The 18,754-nt window shown below is 35.7% G+C and overlaps 1 protein-coding gene and 1 pseudogene across 1 annotated transcript in view; both read left to right on the forward strand.

The window, feature by feature from the left end:
• MYO1D (myosin ID) overlaps positions 1-18,754 on the forward strand; it is a 399,069-nt gene that overhangs the window by 35,785 nt on the left and 344,530 nt on the right. The window lies entirely within an intron of this gene.
• On the forward strand, positions 8,683-8,816 carry LOC123248293 (annotated as a pseudogene).

Genomic DNA, 18,754 nt, shown 5'->3' on the forward strand with positions numbered 1-18,754 from the left:
TGAAAAGCTAGAGGAACAAGTAAGTGGAACTTTTATTCTGTACTTGACTAATTTTTTGCCAACATGATGAATTCTTTTCTGGCTCTAAAGCTTGAGGGGAAATAACCATTCCATCTTAAAATATTACAAAGAGGAATAGAAGAAAACTGTTAAGATTTTAGGAAAGTAGTTTTCAAAGTCTGCAAAGAAAGGATAAGTAGAATCTCCTACCTCAAATTCTATGGAGAAAAAAAAAGGACAGGTAGGATGGGAAACTCATGAATTAAATTTTGAAAACATGGAGAGAAATATTTACTGTATGTAAGGAGAACAGAATGGACTTACAGAGAGCTCAGCACCAACTTAAAATTTTTAAAGACATCTACTGTAAAATGGGGAATTGTAGAGATAACCACAGGATTCAAAAAGAGGAATGTCCTCATTTCAAGAAAATGGGAGGAGAATGAAGACTGCCATAGACACAATTACCTTATTTCTAGCTAAGCCTTTGGGTGGGAAATCTTCTGTTTCTGTTGTGGCAAAGATAGAAAGGTACACAACAGCATTATCAGATAGGTTTGTATCTGGCTGAACGGTAGGATTCCCAAAAGAGTCATTAATGTTTCTGTTATGACTTGGAATCTTTGGCCACGTTAACCTCAGAATCTCTAGGAGTCCTCAACAGCTAAGACATTGAAAACATGGTTCAGATGATGTGTTGTCATTAGGACAAGGGAACAACTTAAGAATGTTACATTTATTTGGATATTTTAGTTCTGGCAGATATTTTAAAAACATTTTAGTCATGTTTTTTACTTTATTGCTTTCTGAAATTTAAACATTTCTAATCTCCATTCTCCTTGGTGTGCTCCTGTGTGGCTCATGGTGAGGAGAGGGGGAAAGACAGAGGGAGAGAGAAAGAAAGGGGGAAGGAGGGATTGAAGAGAGACACAGACAGACAATACAGAGTGCAAAGAAGATAGAGAAAAAATCTATATCTGGCCATACACACACACATATGTAAGTATACCTTGAGGACTAAAGATCATTATTATAAGCCTAACTTCTCATACTATGCTATAATGAAGAAATGCTCTCAGGGCTGACTTAAGACATAGAACCCAGAGAAATGAGAGTAGACGTTATTGGTAGAATAAGTATATCTATTAGTGTTTATATTCCTGGATCTTGTTTGTGATGCTATAATTTTGGTAGATCTTGTAGGTGACCCTGCAATTACATAAGAAACTTGATATCCTACTTATGAAAATTTTAGGATTCAGCATAAAGTTGTGCCAAAATAATGATATGATAGAATAGAATAGCATGCGATGCCATATAATTACATTATGCTATATTATATCTATAAACACCTTCCCCATAGTAACCGGAGAGATATAAATAGTAGACACCAGGTATAGTGGGAAAGAGTGCTGGTTTTGAAGTCAGAGCCTGTATTTGTTTATTCTGTGGATGTCCTCTATGGGTTTCTTTTTTTGTGCACGCAACAAGAAGGGGCTCAGAGACCAATAAGTTTGAGAACTGCTGAGCTAGATGATCTCTAAGTCTCTTCTAGCTCTAAGTCTAAGACCCTAAGAATTCTTCTCATTGAAGAGTTTTTAGAACATGCTCAAGGGTAGGTAAATAACCTGCAGATTTGAAGTCAGGTTCATCCCAAGAATTTCTCACTCTTTGCAGGTTCCAGTTTGCCTCCACGTAGTAGGCTGGTGCATTGGATAGAAAGCAATGGAGTTAATTGAATTCAATCTTACTAAATGGTGACACTGAGCAATTCATCTAAATCTCTGTTTGCCTCTATTTCCTCATCTGTAAAATGAAAATGATACTAATAGTACCTACCTCTACAGGTTATTGTGAGGACAAAATGGCATATTTGTGAAACATTCTGCAAACCTTAAAATACTATAGTAGCTGTTATTTCTTTTCTTCTTCTTCCTCCTCCTCCTACCTTCATTTCCACCACTACCACCATCACCATTTGAAGGAGACATCAAAATTTCCAAGGCTTTTAAGCTACCATATTTCATATTTCATTTCATCACCGAAGCATTGGGGATACTCTGTATATTTTCCAAAGATATGAAAGGAGGGGAAGAAAGTCTTTTGCTCATTTCATTTTCAGGCTCAACCCCTGACAACCCCAGGTCCTATTGTTTACTTGGTAGAATAATCGAGTATCCATTACTCCTAAGCAAGATGATATTACGATGGAGTTTTACTTTATGTATGATGGCAGCTTATTGTTGCAAAGTTTTCTCTCTCCCTTTTCTACTTTTGTCTTTTGGTCTGTTATTTTCTCTTTAATTCTCTTCCTCCTTCTTCTTCTTGCTTTTTTCCCTTCTTTTAAAATTTTCCTTAACTCATCAGAATGTGCAGTTCAAGACTTATTTAAAATATTTGTTTTTAATATTGAATAAAATGTTCTTCTGTTTTCTTTATTTTAAAAATGTATGAGAACTATTTACATAGTACTCTTCATGTGCAAAGCTTAGTAATAGTTCCTAGAGATATAGAATGGTAGTTCAATGATTCAGTGGTTAGACTACTAGACTTGGAGTCAGAAAGACCCAAATTTGAATCTTTCCTCTGATTCCCTCAGACACTTACTAGCTGTGTAACACTTGGCATGTCATGGGGTCTCTTTCAGGTTTGGTTTCCTTATCCAGAAAACTAAGGGATTGAATTCAGTGGTCTCTAAATTCTCTTTCAGTTCTAACTCAATGACCCTGTCAACTCAACCGGATGGTCAGCGTGGTCATCAATCTCAAGAAGCTTGCCGTCTATTTGGGAAGACAGATCACAGACATAAAATTGCCTTCAGGACATGCTGCTCTCTTATATGCTAGATTGTACAGCTACTCTAGTGTCAAGTGAATGGGAACAGCAGGACCGTTTCTTTAACTCATTATGAAAACATCCAGATCTTTGACAGACTATAACCATGCTTGAAATCATAAAAGTACTTTTGAATCCTAATGTAAATGTATCCCTATTTACACTGAGCATGTCCATCAGCATATTTATTTGGAACAAATGAACAATGAGTTGGGCCCAGAATTAAACAGGAAGTAGAGAGTGGGCCAGACTGCCTTCAGGAAATTGTAGAGTTCCTTTAGTAACCACAAACTTTCCCAAGAAATCAGGGCCCATCTTTTTAATATCAGTATGTATCAGTGTCTTTGTGTATCTTTAAATCATAGAATTCTAGTATCTAAAGAATTTAAATGATTTTTATACAGAGAGACATGGTAGGTGTGAGAAAGCTGCAGCATATATGTAGATGGATAGATGGATAGATTGGTGGATGGATAGATGGATGGATGATGGATAGATGAATAGATGGATAGACAAAATAAAGAATTCTAAAATTTGGAGTAAATGATATTAGGGAACTGTATGAAAAAGATAAGATAGTCCCATGGAGAAAGCAAGCAGTAGCAGATGAACAACTCTGCCATTTTGGTATTAAGGCAGACTAAATAAACCTCTCACATGGTAGGTACACCTGATTTGGAGAATTTCCTGAAGGAACTGGATAGTATCTTTCAGGATAGATGGTTTTTGAAGGGGTGCATAGTTGGAGAGAGAGAGAGACCAAATATTTGGTATCATAGATCCATTTGAGAATATTGGGTAAATAAGAACTTCTTAACTTTCAGGTGAAGGTGGTTTCATGGAGTTTTTTTTCCCTTTGGAGTAATATGACTCATTCTTAAGGAATTTTAGATAATTTAGAGAGGAAATGATTTGCTTTTTATAGCTGCATAGATGTTCACTGGCCATTGCTTCTGTTGGAACAAAATTCTCACCCCCACATAACTGCATGTGAAAGGAGGTAGAGATCTTAATGATTCTACTAAATAATTTAAATGTCAAAAGGGCACGTTTTACTTGTGTCTGGCATGAATGGAATGAAAATTCCATGTCAAATAAAAAATTTGATTTTTTTTTACTTTGGACTGCTTCCAGTTTGATTTTGGTTAGTGAATTTAAGAAGGAAGTTTTAAATACATATATTATTAACGTGAGTTTTAAATGCCTTGGCATTTTACTGAGAGGAAATGAATAATGTCCATCTATTTTTTAAATCAGTAATTGTGAATTAATGGCTTTCAAATATGTTCTATTAAGAAAGGCAACTTTTAGGCAATTATTATTAAATTTAAAATGTACAAGATCAAGAGTTCATGTCTAATTCACTCAGATTTTCCTGGTGTCTTCATGAGGACAATATTATATCTTTTTTGAAGAAAGATCACTTGTGGAGTTGGCCTCCACAGTTCTCTTTGTGACTCATCCAGGAAAGAAGAGGTATTTTTCATCTCTCAATCTTACTTTCTCTGTCTCTCAATATTTGTTTCTCTTCCACTATGTGTCTAACTGGATGGTTGAATCAGTAGATAGATAGGTCACTCTATCAATTAATATATTATTATATCAATTGATATATGAAGCTACTATGGCAGTAGTGGAATAGCCAAGTAGAAATAAAAGTCAGGTTTTTACATTTTTTTCTGATTTGCCTGTAGGCTTTATCTAATATAACCTGGTGGTCACCCAGAAATTCAGGTACTGCACATCTCCTTGGTTCTTTTTCTCTTTCCTTGTGAATATTCAATGATCGTAGGGGTGACATTTTGTCACCTATATAAAGAACTTTTTGAGGGAAGTCTTAAAGTTGATTTGTTGAATAATGATGCATCTGTTAGTATTTGTACAATATATCTTGAAAGCTAGTCATCTTTATGGAATTCTGTAAAAATTGGTTTTAACCATGCTTTCTTTTAGTTATTTTCAAGGTCTTTGGGGGATTTTCTTAAAAATCTACTAAAGTGTTTCCATTTCAAAGGAATTATACTAGAAATTTTTAACTAAATTGGAAACATATTCCTGATGCTCTTTAGTTTTTCTTATCTAGAAAGATATTTCTGGCTCTAACAAATGTTAACTTATCTTATTCCTATTTCTGTTGATTATGATTTAATAAAAGTTGCTATTGGCAATTCTGTTAGTAGTAAATCTTTCAGATTAGGAATATTTATTTCAATATTTGATACTTAACATTTATATCCACTTTTGAATTCCAGGTCACAGAAGGCCTTGATAATAGGCATAGTGCTTATTTTGAAATCAGCATCATATTTTGCCATTTCTTTTTCTTTCTAGATGAATTTGCTTTGTTCTTCCCTGTAGAGATTTTTTCTAGCTGTTAAAATCATTTACTGCAAATTATAATAAAGGTTTGCTGTCCAGAGTCAGACGTTTAAGAAGTTTGACTTTGAAGTTTGTTATTTTTTTTAAATCTTGTCAATGAAATAGCTAAATTTCATTATAGCTAGAATTCCTGATCTAGGAGAAGCTTTTAGAAGAACCAAAGTTCAGCCTTCTAAAGACTCTTCTTTTCCCCCAAGAGAAGAAAACATTGAGGAACAGAGATTGGCCTCTTTGTTCTTGACTAGACTGATCAAGAATCAGTGTCATTCAAGACTGCTGCTCTTCTTCTCAGAGGGGTGGAAGCCCTTGAATCCTTCTTAGAAGGAGGTGTATTGGGAAAGGATGCTGGGGGAAATGCTACTTCAGGAAAGTGGGGTAAATTGCTGTGCAAGGGTCTGCCTTGAACTTTCAGTTTCCAAACTAAGTGTGAATTACCTTTTGGGGAAAGAGGAAGTATATTCATGGAAGATGGGGACCTGCCAGCAAGCACATATCTAGCCAACAACAGACCTGGCTTTATATCTATCCACTTTGGCCATCTTGCCAGCTGTCTTACCATCCATTCTCCAAACCCCACCCCAACACACACACATACATACTTTCCACATATTGCCATAATCACAGTAATCAAACCAATACTATCATTGCTTCTGGAAAGCAGTATGAAACTATTTCAGAGGGGAGACTGTGCTAATAACTAGGCGTCAGTTGCCAATGACATATAAAACCTTCCATCTATGGCCACCCATACTATCTCTCACTATTAGAATGGAAGCTTCTTGAGGCAGGAAATGTCCCACTTTGGTTTTATATTCTTAGGGCTTAGCAAAATGACTGGCATATAATAAGCATTTAATTGAGACTTTTTAATTCATTCATTGAGCCTGTCGGCTGTTGTTCAAGTGAGAATGCCTATACCATCTAAAGACAAAGCAATAATTGTTTTTCCTTTTAAACTAATTTCTCATAAGTGACAGCATTTGGGACTGGCAAAACCAAACAAAAAATATTTTAACCTCATCTTTCCTTTCCAGTTTATTGAAGAAAAGGAAGAGGAAGAAGACAGTTTTTGTCTCATGTTGACCCAGATTTTTATTAAACTATATTTGATGTTTTAACATATCAAAATATTTTATCCATGCAGAAAAAATATCCAGAATAAATCTAATTTAATTCAGTAAACATTTATTAAATGCCCCCTCTATGTAAGGTTTACTTTTAGCTTTCTTAGATTAAATAAGCCATTTAATTGTTTTTTTTTAGTAGAAAGCATACCAAATATCCCACAAAATCATCCATGAATAATTAACCTGTTGAGTTTAAAGTAGTTCTTCCCTCTGACCACATCCCAAGTTCTGATGACCACATCTTGAGTTATTGAAGTGCCTCAAGGATCCTGGTCTCCTTAGTTATTAGCACAGTTTCCTTCTTGAAAAAATTATCTTGTATTTACTCTGTGTGTGTGTGTGTGTGTGGTAGTAGTAGTAGTAGTGTGTTAGTTACATTCTCCCTCTGCTTTCAGTAGAGTGTAAACTCCTTGAGGTTAGGGACACTTTAATTTTTGCCTTTGTCTTGACTAGACCTATCATAATGCCTTACACATAGGCATTTATTCAATATTTGTGGAGTTAAGATGGAGAATAATAGAATTAGAACTGGAAGGGATCTCAGAAATAATTTTTTTAATTTCTTTCAATTTATTTTTAATATTTACAAATTTGTTTGTTGGTTACATTAACATTCCCAGATATCTCCCTCCCACATCTCCCCTCCCCACACTAAAGAATCCAATCATTTGACAAAAAGATATTTGTGTATATAACACTATTTCTTGTTCATTTCTATTTATCAATTCTTTCTCTGGAGGTGGGCATACTTCAAACAGCATTTCTGTTGCCATATAGAATGCTCTTTTGGTCTTGCTCTTTTCACTCTTCATACTTCACATAATCTTTTCATGTTTTTTTTAATTAGCTTATTTGTCATTTCTTATACTGCAATAGTATTATTCCATCACAATCATATGCCACAACTTGTTGAGCAATTTCTAGCTCTTTGCTCCCATAAAGAGAATTGCTATAAATATTTTAGAACATAGTCTTTTCTTTTTTCCTGATTATCTTGGGAAATAAACCCATTAGTGGTATCACTGAGTCAAAAGGAATATACATTTTTTAAACACTTTTGGGCATAATTCCAGATAACTCTCTAAAATGGTTCAATCAGTTCACAGTTCCACCAGTGGTGTATTAGTGTCCCCATTTTCCTACATCCCCTCCCACTTTTGTCATTTTGACCTCAGAAGTCTTCAAGTTCCTTCTCCTTTATTTCAAAGGTGAAGACACTAAGATTCAGAAAAGTTAAATAATTCCTTCAGCATCACACAAGGAGAATGTGGCTGAACCTCCAAATCTAGGGCTTTTCCCACTATGCTACCTGACCTCGATGTAGACCACAATCTCACTCCCTCTTAACTCAGTAGATGGTCTTCAAAAGTTACAGTGGTCAGAAAGTTCATCACTGTGTAGCCATTCTAGTCATGATTCGATGAATCTCTTTCTTGGAGCTTAAGATCATCTAATCTTCCAGGAGTTCTTAACTTTTCATATGTCATGGATTCTTTTGGCAACCTGGTAAAGTCTATGAATCCCCTTCCCAGGACATTGTTTTTAAATGCACAAAATAAAACACAGGGTATGACAAAGGAACCTAATTATATAGAAATAGTTATTATTTTTTTTAAGTTCACAGACTGCAGGTTAAGAACCTCTAATCACATCCAATTCCCTCATGTTTCTTTTAAGATACTGAGACCTATAGATTTACCTAAGTCATCACAGTAAGTATTAAAATGGGACTTTGAACATAGCATAGGCCCTTTTTACTCAAAATTCCAGATTCTTCCTAAAAACTAAAAGAACAACAATCTAAGACAGAAGAGCAGCAAGAACTTGCCAATGGGGTTAGAAGTGACAAGGAAGTATCTGAGGCCTGATTTGAGTCTAGGTCCTCCGAACTGCAGACCTGGCACTGTATCCCCTGTGCTACCTAGTCGTCCTCTGTGTTCTTTCTACAATTCCATTGCTGCCACTCCATTTGTATCTTTAAACAAAAAAAAAACCCTGAAGTTTTAAAATTCTTGTTTTCAATAAAGTGTTACAAGTTTTTCACTTCAGAAATAATAAACATTATTAGAGCACTAGTTACCTTTTTAAAATCATGTGCTAAAATAAGGCAAGAAGGTAAATAATGAGCTTATAAAAAACAACCCCAGGATTTTTCAAGGTAAAGAATTTTTAATTGACAAATAAATAAACATAGACTAATCATTTTCTCATTCCAAAGTAAATTTTCACATCATTTGAAAGAGAGAGCTATAGATGACTTCTAAAGAGAATCATCTGTATAATTTGTTTTATAGATCAGATCTGACATATGGACAATTGTCCTTTTAAAAATATACATTAAATCGCTTCTCAGCCTTTTGGCTAAGATCAAGTGTAGTAAAACACATATTGAACAATATGGAAATATGTTTTGTGTGATAATGCAAGTATAACTCAGATCAAATTGCTTACCAGATCTGGAAAGGGGAAGGAAAGGGAGGGAAGGAAATTTGGATCATATAAGTTCAGAAAATCTATGTGGAAAATTGTTATTACATGTAATTGGTAAAAATAAAATATCTTTACAAAAAATATAAATATAGAAACATTGCTGACCATTTCTCCTATGGAAGATATTTTATTTTACTTTTTAAAAAACTGCCATTCTTCTGTCTTGGTAGCAATTCTAAGAGAGAAGAATGGCAAGGGCTAGCAAATGAGGGTTAAGAAGCTTGCTCACAGTCACACAGCACAGCCAGGGAGTATCTGCAGGCAGATTTGAACCTAAGTCCGCCCATCTCCAAGCCTGGTGTACTCTATCCATTGTGCTGTCCAGCTGCCCCCTTATTTCACTTTTTAAAAGTAAGCAAAGAAGTCTTGTTTTGTCTGAACTACCTACCCTTATCTTTTTTCCCCCTCTAAGAGCCACAAATACCGTCTCATTTCTCAGGAGATGGAAATAATCATTCCTTGAAACAGTAGCTATTAAAGTTTGTCAGACGGCTTAGTTCTGATGAAAAAAAAAAAAAGGTTATTCCCCAAAGTATTTCTTTAAAACTGAAAGTTTCTATGCAAATGAAAGGCCAGTTAGACCACAAAAATTTCCATCTAACCTCTCAAAATTGAAAACATATTACTTACAATTCAAAAACACAGGCAAATTAGTGAGGAGACTGTCTAAAATAAGCTCAAGGGTTAGACGTATCATTTGTGGATGACATGCCTTGATTGGAAAGTGTATTTTCCTCTGAATGCTTTGTCTCCATTGTAGAAAAAAACTTAAACTGCTTAATGTGGCCTGGGAACATGCAGCCACGTTTACAATGGTGGCATGAGCACAGTCAATTAAGGGGGCTGCCTCACCATATCATTTGTGTACTCCACGGCACAGCCTGTCTGTGACTGCTCTTTTTCATGTTGTTAAAATCATTCAATTTCTCTAACTCTTTCTCACTTACACCTCCCTCACCCCCGATGGGGAAGCAGCTTAGGTATCCATATCTCCATCCAACAGACAAGGAAATTAAGATTTACAGAGGTTAAATGACCTGCCCTGGGTCATACAAAGAGGAAGTGTCAGCTGAAACTTGAATTCGAGACCAGATTTAGCACTCAATCCACCATCTGCAAAATAATATGAGGGAAGCCAAGTTTTGGGGAATTATCCTTGAGAAATCAGCAGAAGCTTGGTTTGGTGCCCATTCTCTTGATGTATCTATTCAAGGATATGAGGTAAAGGTTCTGCTTTTTAAGTATCATTAGAAATTCTCTGCCAGTAGGGCTGAGGGAGATATTTGGGTTGTATAGTACAAGGAACTGATACATAAAGCAAAAGCATTTTAAAATTTCAGCACCTCTAGGGGCAGCTGGGTAGCTCAGTGGATTGAGAGTCAGGCCTAGAGACGGGAGGTCCTAGGTTCAAAGCTGGTCTCAGACACTTTCCAGCTGTGTGACCCTGGGCAAGTCACTTGACCCCCATACACAGAAGTTAAGGGTTAAAAAAAAATAAATATTTCAGCACCTCTGAAAGTAACTACTACTGTTACTTGCTAATATAGTATCAAATAATTAGCTGATGTATCATTTTTTTAAACCCCAACTTTCTGTCTTAGAATCAGTACTAAGTATTTATTACTTACAATTCAAAAAAGCAGAAGAGTAGTAAGGGCTTGGCAACTGGGGTTAAGATACTTGCCCAGGATCATACAGCTAGGAAGTGGCTGAAGCAAGATTTAAACCCAGAACCTTCCATCTCTAGGCCTGGCTTTCAATCCTCTGAACTACCACCTAGTTGCCCCTCAATATACAGTTTTTAAAAAATCAGGTCAAGAGCCAGTGTGTCCTTCAGGGGGCTAATGGCAGCATGTGGGGAAATTGCATCAGGCTCAAACCAAAAGTCAACAGAATAGCAGTAGAGGTCCAATATTCTTGATGCCTCTGAGCCTTGAACTTGATACAGATTCATATTTGGCTTCATGAGCAAACATGTAGAGGTGGGAATTAGCAAGCCCGGCTGCAGTCTGACTGGCTTGGCTGAAGGAGAAGAGCCAGGATGTTCATGATGTTCATGACCCAGCCTGAAAGCCTCTTCCAACAAACCTTCTCATTGAGACCAACCATACTGTGATCACTTCCTTAATTCATCGTCACTTGCCACTCCTGTACTCAATCTGTATTATCTAATCCCACACTTAAAGGTCATCTGATGACCAGATCAATGTGAAGGATCTGGGATAAAAACTTAGACTCTCTGACTCTTGGTCCAGCCCTCTTACCACTATCCCATGCTACCTTCTCTACCAACACCTTTTCCATTTTTCCTTTCTATATTAACAATACTACCCCTCCCCAATTCTACCAGGCTCAAGACCTTATTTTTTGCTCCTATTTTTCATTTGTGTTCCCCATCATTCAGTTTTCCTTGAAGGGCTACTCATTCTTCAGCAGCATTTCTCAAATTCATTTCTTTTTTATGTAAAATGATTATATTTAGGTTAAAATATTTGAAAATATATACATACAAGATAAATATAACAAATTGCATTTAGAGAATTATTCCACTACAGTTTACATAAATATACAAGGCCCATTTTATAAAGGAAAAACCATTTCATTCTTTTTAATTAATTAATTTATTTAGAATATTTTTCCATGGTTTTATGATTCATGATTTTTCCCACTCCTCTTCCCTCCTCCCCCCCCCCCCCCGCTGACAAGCAATTCCACTGGGTTATACATGTATCATTGTTCAAAACCTATTTCCATATTATTCATATTTGCAATAGAATCATCTTTTAATATAAAAACTCTAATCATATCCCCATCAAATCATATGATCGATCATATTTCTTTCTTCTGTGTTTCTGTTCCCACAGTTCTTTCTCTGGATGTGGATAGTGTTCTTTCTCCTAAGTTCCTCTGGATTGTCCTGGATCATTGCATTGCTACTAACAGAAAAGTCTATTACGTTTGATTCTGCCATAATGTATCAGCCTCTGTGTACAATGTTCTCCTGGTTCTTCTCCTTTTGTTCTGCATCAATTCCTGGAGGTCTTTCCAGTTCACATAGAAATCCTTCAGTTTATTATTCCTTTGAGCACAATAGTATTCCATCACTATCAGATACCACAGTTTGTTCAGCCATTCCCCAATTGAAGGGCATCCTCTCATTTTCCAATTTTTTGCCACCACAAAGAGCATGGCTATAAATATTTTTGTACTTCTTTTTCCTTATTATTTCTTTGGGGTACAAACCCAGCAGTGGTATATCTGGGTCAAAGGGTATGCATTCTTTTAAAGCCCTTTGGACATAATTCCAAATTGCCCACCAGAATGGTTGGACCAGTTCACAACTCCACCAGAAGTGTATTAGTGTCCCGATTTTGCCACATGCCCTCCAACATTTATCACTTGCCTTTGCTGCCAGGTTGGCCAGTTTGCTAGGTGTGAAGTGGTACCTCAGAGTTGTTTTAATTTGCATTTCTCTAATCAAGAGAGATTTAGAACACTTTTTCATGTGCTTATTGATAGTTTTGATTTCTTCATGTGAAAACTGCCTATTCATGTCCTTTGGCCATTTGTCGATTGGGGAATAAATCAGTTATTCAGTGGTTTCAGTTGTGTCCAATTCTTCGTGACCAATTTTGGGGTTTTCTTGGCAGAGATATTGGAGTGCTTTGACATTTCCTTCTCCAGTTCATTTTACTGATGGGGAAACTGAAGCAAATTGTGTTCAGTGATTTGCCCAGGATTACACAGCTAGTAAGTGTCTGAGACCAGATTTGAACTCAGGGAGATGAGCCTTCTTGACTATAGTCAGCACACTATCCACTGTGCCACTCAGAGCTGCCCTCAAATTTGTCTCTTTACATAGCCATTAGGTCTTCAGAGTTTCTCAGTCTTTTTTTTAACCCTTACCTTCTGTCATAGAATTGATACTGTGTATTGGTTCTAAGGCAGAAAAGTGGTAAGACCTCGGCATCTGGGATTAAGGGGCTTGCCTAGGATCACATAACTAGGAAGTATCTGAGGCCAGATTTGAACCCAGGACGTCACATCTCCAAGCCTGGATCTCTGTCCACTGGACAATCTAGCTGTCCTGTTTCCCAGTTTTCTTGACTTGTGCTTCCACAAAATTCAGAATGTAAAACCCTTTCTGTGACAAAGAACCAAATCATTACCCATTTGAAAGGATTTGGGACAAGACAGTATGGAGAAGGTCTGAGATTTAGAGTCTAAGAGCCTGAGTTTAAGTCCTGACCTACCACTTAATGCCTGTATGATCTTGGGCAAATCTCTTTACCTCTTCAGCTGGTGCTTGCTCATAATGACTGGGAGGTGGTGGTTGGACTAGATGACTTCCAAATTCCTTTCCAGCTCTGAATCTCTGTGATCTCGTGATTTGGCTTTTGTTGGGATTTGCTGAAATTTTGCAATGAACAGAGATAAATTTGGGAACTGAAAGGATACAATAAATCTGTCTAATTTTATCCATTGAAAGAAAAGCCAAAAAACAAAACAAACAAACAAAAAAAAAACACAGACTAGTATTTTAGAGACAAAGTAACTTGAGAAATTACAATAAAGAAGAATTTGAGGATTCAGATAACCAACTCAACAAGATTTGGAGAAGAAAATTCAAAAGTAGCTTCAACTTTAGTTTGTTTTGAAGAATACTTTTAGCTAAGGTACATTTATAAAAATTGACAAATAAAAATTCATACCATCATATGTTTTATTTTAATATTTCCTATATATTTAAATAATATAATTTTAATTTAACTTAATAGAACTAAGATTAATTCATAAGGAATTGATTGTAACATTTGAATATGAAAATGCTTTATATTTTGATAATTTTAGTTTCTCCTCATTTCCTTATCTATAATGATAATAATGACAATAATTACAGGCCTGGAGTTGGGAAGATCTGGATTCAAATCTGACCTCAGATATTTCCTAGCTATGTGACCCTGAACAAGTCACTTAACCCCCATTGCCTAGCTCTTGCCAATCTTCTACCTTGGACCTGATACTTAACATTGATTCTAAGACAGATGTTAATGGTTTTAGAAAAAAAATTAATGATTTAAGTCTTATAAAACACTTCAAATATACTGTCTAATTTTATCTTCATTACAACTCTGGGAAGTACTATTATTATTTTCTCCATTTTACAGTTGAGGAAATTGAGTCATACAGTGTTCTCCTGGTTCTGTTTACATATCACATCACTTCATAAGTCTTTCCACGTTTTTTTTTTTATGATCATCTTATTTGCTATTTTTTATGGCACAGAAGCATTCCATTACAATCATATACCACAACTTGTTCAGCCATTCCTCATCTAATGGACTTCTCCTCAATTTCCAGTTCTTTGCCACCACAACATGACAAACAGGGAAATATGTATTATATGATAAGATATGTATAGCCTATATCATATTACTTGTCTTCTTGAAGAGGGAGGAAGGGGAAAAATGAGACAGATTTTTGGACATAGCTAATGTGAGAATTTGTTTCTCTTGGATAAATATATTTATTATAATGTATTATATATTTAAAACCAATTGTATTATGTCATTGCTCTATTACATATCATATCATATATGTATCATATCATATGAAAAAATAACTCAGAAAAAATCATTAGCATAGAAATGGTCATGCTTATGAAATCACCAGATACAGTAATATAAAGGAATAGGAGAAGAGGGACTCAGACAGGACCTGGTGAGACACCAACAGTTAGAGGGTGTGTTCTGGATGAGAATCCAGCAAAGGAGACTGAGAAGGAAAGATCAGATAGGTAGGAGAACAAGGAGAGAGCAGCATCCTGAAAATATAGAGAGGAAAGTGTATCAAGGAGAAGAGTGATCAACAAGGTCAAAGGCTGCAGCCTTTGGTCAAGGATGATGAGGACTGGGAAAAGGCCACTGGACTTGGCAAGTAAGAAATCACTGGTAACTTTGAAAAGAGCAATTTTCAGAGGAATGATATGGTTGGAAGCCAGATTGGAAGGCGTTAAGAAGAGAGTGAGAGAAGAGAAGATGGAGGCACCTATTAGTCAAGGCCTTTTCAAGGAGGTTAGAAGGAGGATTGGAAGGATCAGTTGAGAGTGTCATGAGGATGGCAGGAGACATGGGTATGTGTGCAGGCTGAAGGAAGGAACCAATCGATAAGGAGAGATTGAAAATAAGGTAGAGACATCCCTTTTGCCATATGCATATAAATAACTGTGTGGATGTAATGACTAAGAAAATTGTATTCAGTACATCGCTTGAATAGCTGAAATTCATGTAAGTTAGGTTAGAAAGGCCTATCAAACTACATTTATATAGCTAGAAGCATAAAGGTATCTTAGAGTAAAGCTACTGAGGGATAAAGGATACTAAGAGTTTATTACAGGAGAAGGAATTTGTCAGTGAAACAATAGTCAAATTATTGAAGGGATGACCTGTTGCCCTCCTTCACTTCTGAGTGTTAAAAAGAGAATTGAAGGAAGTTCTTGTACAGGCATTAAGACTTTTTTCTGCCTTGATAACAATTATACTTTTAGAATCCTTTTTTTAGTAGGGAAAGGGACATAGCTATCCTTACCAGTGACTCATTATGGGGTTTAGCCCCCATCCTATGTCTACTGGGAACCTTTACCTCTAACTGGTTTTTTGATGCAAGATTGCAACAGATGATTGGATAAAATTATATTATTGGGTACCGAGGGTTGGGGAGAGGGCAGAGAATGAAGTACAGCATCTGATGGGAGACAGATAAATGATAGGATTTCCCAAATTCCATAAAGACTTCCTTTGCAGTGACTCTTTGGAATTCTTAATCTAGTTCTCAAATTCCTTAGTGTGAGAAAGCAGGAAAAATAAACTTTTCAGTGAAAACTAGTGAAAATTATTTCAGGTGAATGATAAACTTGAAGAAATAGTCTGTCTATTCATGGTGCAAATCTGAATTGGGAAATGTGGTTGTTCTGGGACCCCCTGTTTTGGTCCCATGGGTGGCCAGAGGTTTTGAATAATTTAAAGCCATACTAGGATTATTGATACACTCAACAATGACGTATATAGTAGGGATGTACTTCACTTTAACAAAAACAATATAGGAAACATAAAATTGGAAGTAATGCTACCTTTTAGAAACCACTGACAAATATTCATCTCAAAATGAAAATTTTCTGAAAAAAAAATGTTTTCCTGACCATTAGACAGTCCACGATTTGACAAAGAAGCTGAATCTAAAGCTACAGTGACTTTTTAGATTTGTTATTCCTTTGCTGGCAGATACCTTTAGTATCTAAAGAGATAGAAAAAAAAGAGCACGAGCTCTGAAGTGAGAATACTATTGGAATCTTGGCTTTCCTACTTACCCAAGTGATGCTGAGAAATTCCCTCCCTCCCCAAGAAGGGAGGTAATAGGATATAGTTTGTACATATATTATCATCTAATACATATTTCCCTCTTTGTCATTTGTGTGAGAATAAAAGAAAAATAAACAGAATTGGTGATGGCATGGGAATATATTATAGACTGCCCAACTGTGGAAGCATGTGATAAATGTTTCCACAGTGTAGAGGTAAGAGTATAGCAGTAATTTGAGTTGGAGAAAGATTTAGAACTTAGCTATCCATTTATCTGCTAGAATGGGAGTCTGTCTGCTAAAAGCCTATTCATGCAAATTCTTGAGTTTCTAATAATTTTATTTCATAAAGTAGATAGAGAAGAAAAAGGATATGCTTCTATCTAATACAGAGGAACTGAATGGGGGAGTAGGAGCAATGGAAAATCTTGTGAGTGACGGTGATATCCAAGGAAGGTAATGCTGAGCATTGTTGGACATGGACTTTGTCTTTCAAAAAAGATTTCCAAAAGTTCAAAGAAATAACAGGCATGATCTCATGATTTAAGACTCCATAAGGGAAGCTAGTTCAACTGGGATGGGAAGTTTTCAAAATAGAATTCTGACAATACAATCTCAAAATTATCTTTATGAGAGAAGGTAAGAAGACACACACCTTCATAAGAAATCCTCCAGTGAGTGCAGGACAAATGAGTATGTACAAAAAATATGGAGGGGAAAAGCAAGAATATATATATATATATATATACATATATATATATATATATATATATATAAATAACCAAAAAGAACATCAGAAACTTGTGAAAATAGTGTCAAGGACCTTAAAACCCAGAATGAACTAAAATTTGTGGAGTTAAATAAAAGGATAGTCTAAGGAAAATATAAAAGATACAAATTTAATGTTTGGGTCAGATAGTATAGTGCTTATAGATGACATAGAAAATTAAACTATTCAGTTACATTCCTTCCATCACATTTGTCAATGAGAATGATTCTTAGACTAGAAAATAGAATAAACAAAACAGGAATTTGAAAGACCTGGGTCATGGAGCAGGTAATGAAACTTGTTATTCAAGTCTAATTCCTCTCTACTACTTTAAGAAAACTGAAATTCCAAATAGAAAAACAATCAGTACTTTTTTGAAAAATTTTTTAAGAATCTCAGAGTTCTGGAAATGGAAAAAAATGTCATGATTTTCAAGAAAGGAAAACATGGTGTTCGTATATATACTGCTGCAATAGACATCTACTCCTAATAAAATTCTATTTAATAAAGATGTTAAACCAATCAGTGATCATTTAAGGAAGAGGTGATCACCAGGGACCAGCCTTGGTTATTAAAGAATAAGTCAAATCATACTGACTTCATTTTCTTGTGACAGAGTATTGAGACCTAGAATAGGAAACTTCTTTCAAGGAAGCATACCTAGGCTTTTAGCAATTATGTGGGGATATGGACCTGATGATAGTATAAGCAGTTGCATTTGGAAGTGTCCTTTCACTATTTGATTAATAAATCGATGTCCTCCTGGTGGGAAGCTTCCTCTTGACTGTCTTTGGTTGTCTCCTTTTGAATGTTTTGATCAATGACTTAGATGAAGATATCAATGCCAAGCTTATAAAAGACAGATTTGACCCCATGCTTAGAGGCAACATAGGCAGACAGAATTATGTTAAAAAGTGATTTCAACAGGCTAGAATGATGAGTCTCACAAGAGAAAGTTGAATAGCTGTAAATTAAGAGAAAATCTTGAACATAAGAACTATACATTATTCTACAATGAAAGCATGGTGGGGAAGTTTGTATAAAAAAGAGCCTTTCTACTTCAAGTTCAATATAATGAAGATTCTATAAAGGGAATGGGATTCACATATTACAGTAGTTCTGTGATTTCCCTAATATGGGTACCCTCCATCACACTTCAGATCATAACTTATCCAGGCCTTCTCCTCCCATATAACTCTTATCCATGTCCTCTTATTTGACCTTCATCATCATTCTGAGGATCTTCCTCTAAGTCTTAATGGTACCTGATGTGATATGCAGACTGACTCCTTACCATAGACTACCTTGCCTCCTTTTAATTCATTTTGATTACATTATTTGCACTATTTCTTGCCCACATATATATATTTATATATATATGTATGTATATATATATATATATCATTTTCGGCAACTTGTTACAGCCCATTTGCACACAAGATATGTCTTTTCATTGCCCTATGGATGAAGCAACTTCATTACATTGGAGATCATTTATTCTTTGATTCCTAGCCATAATAGTATCAACAGGAAGGGAAAAAATCAATATGTACTGATGGACCAACTCTAAGGACTATCCATTCAACTACACATTACAGTCTGGAATTTCCCATACACTTAGTTTTCCTGCATGTATTATTAGACTTAACTCTTTTGATCAATTGCAGATCTCACTTAGGACACTTTGCAGTATTACAGGGCATGGTGCAATTAGCACTTCACCTGAAAACAGGAGAATTGGGAAGAGCTAATGATCTATAAGGAATCCCTATTCTATATGGATCCTGTGCAAGACAT

The sequence above is a fragment of the Gracilinanus agilis genome, chromosome 4, assembly GCF_016433145.1.
Source record: "Gracilinanus agilis isolate LMUSP501 chromosome 4, AgileGrace, whole genome shotgun sequence".
NCBI lineage: Eukaryota > Metazoa > Chordata > Mammalia > Didelphimorphia > Didelphidae > Gracilinanus > Gracilinanus agilis.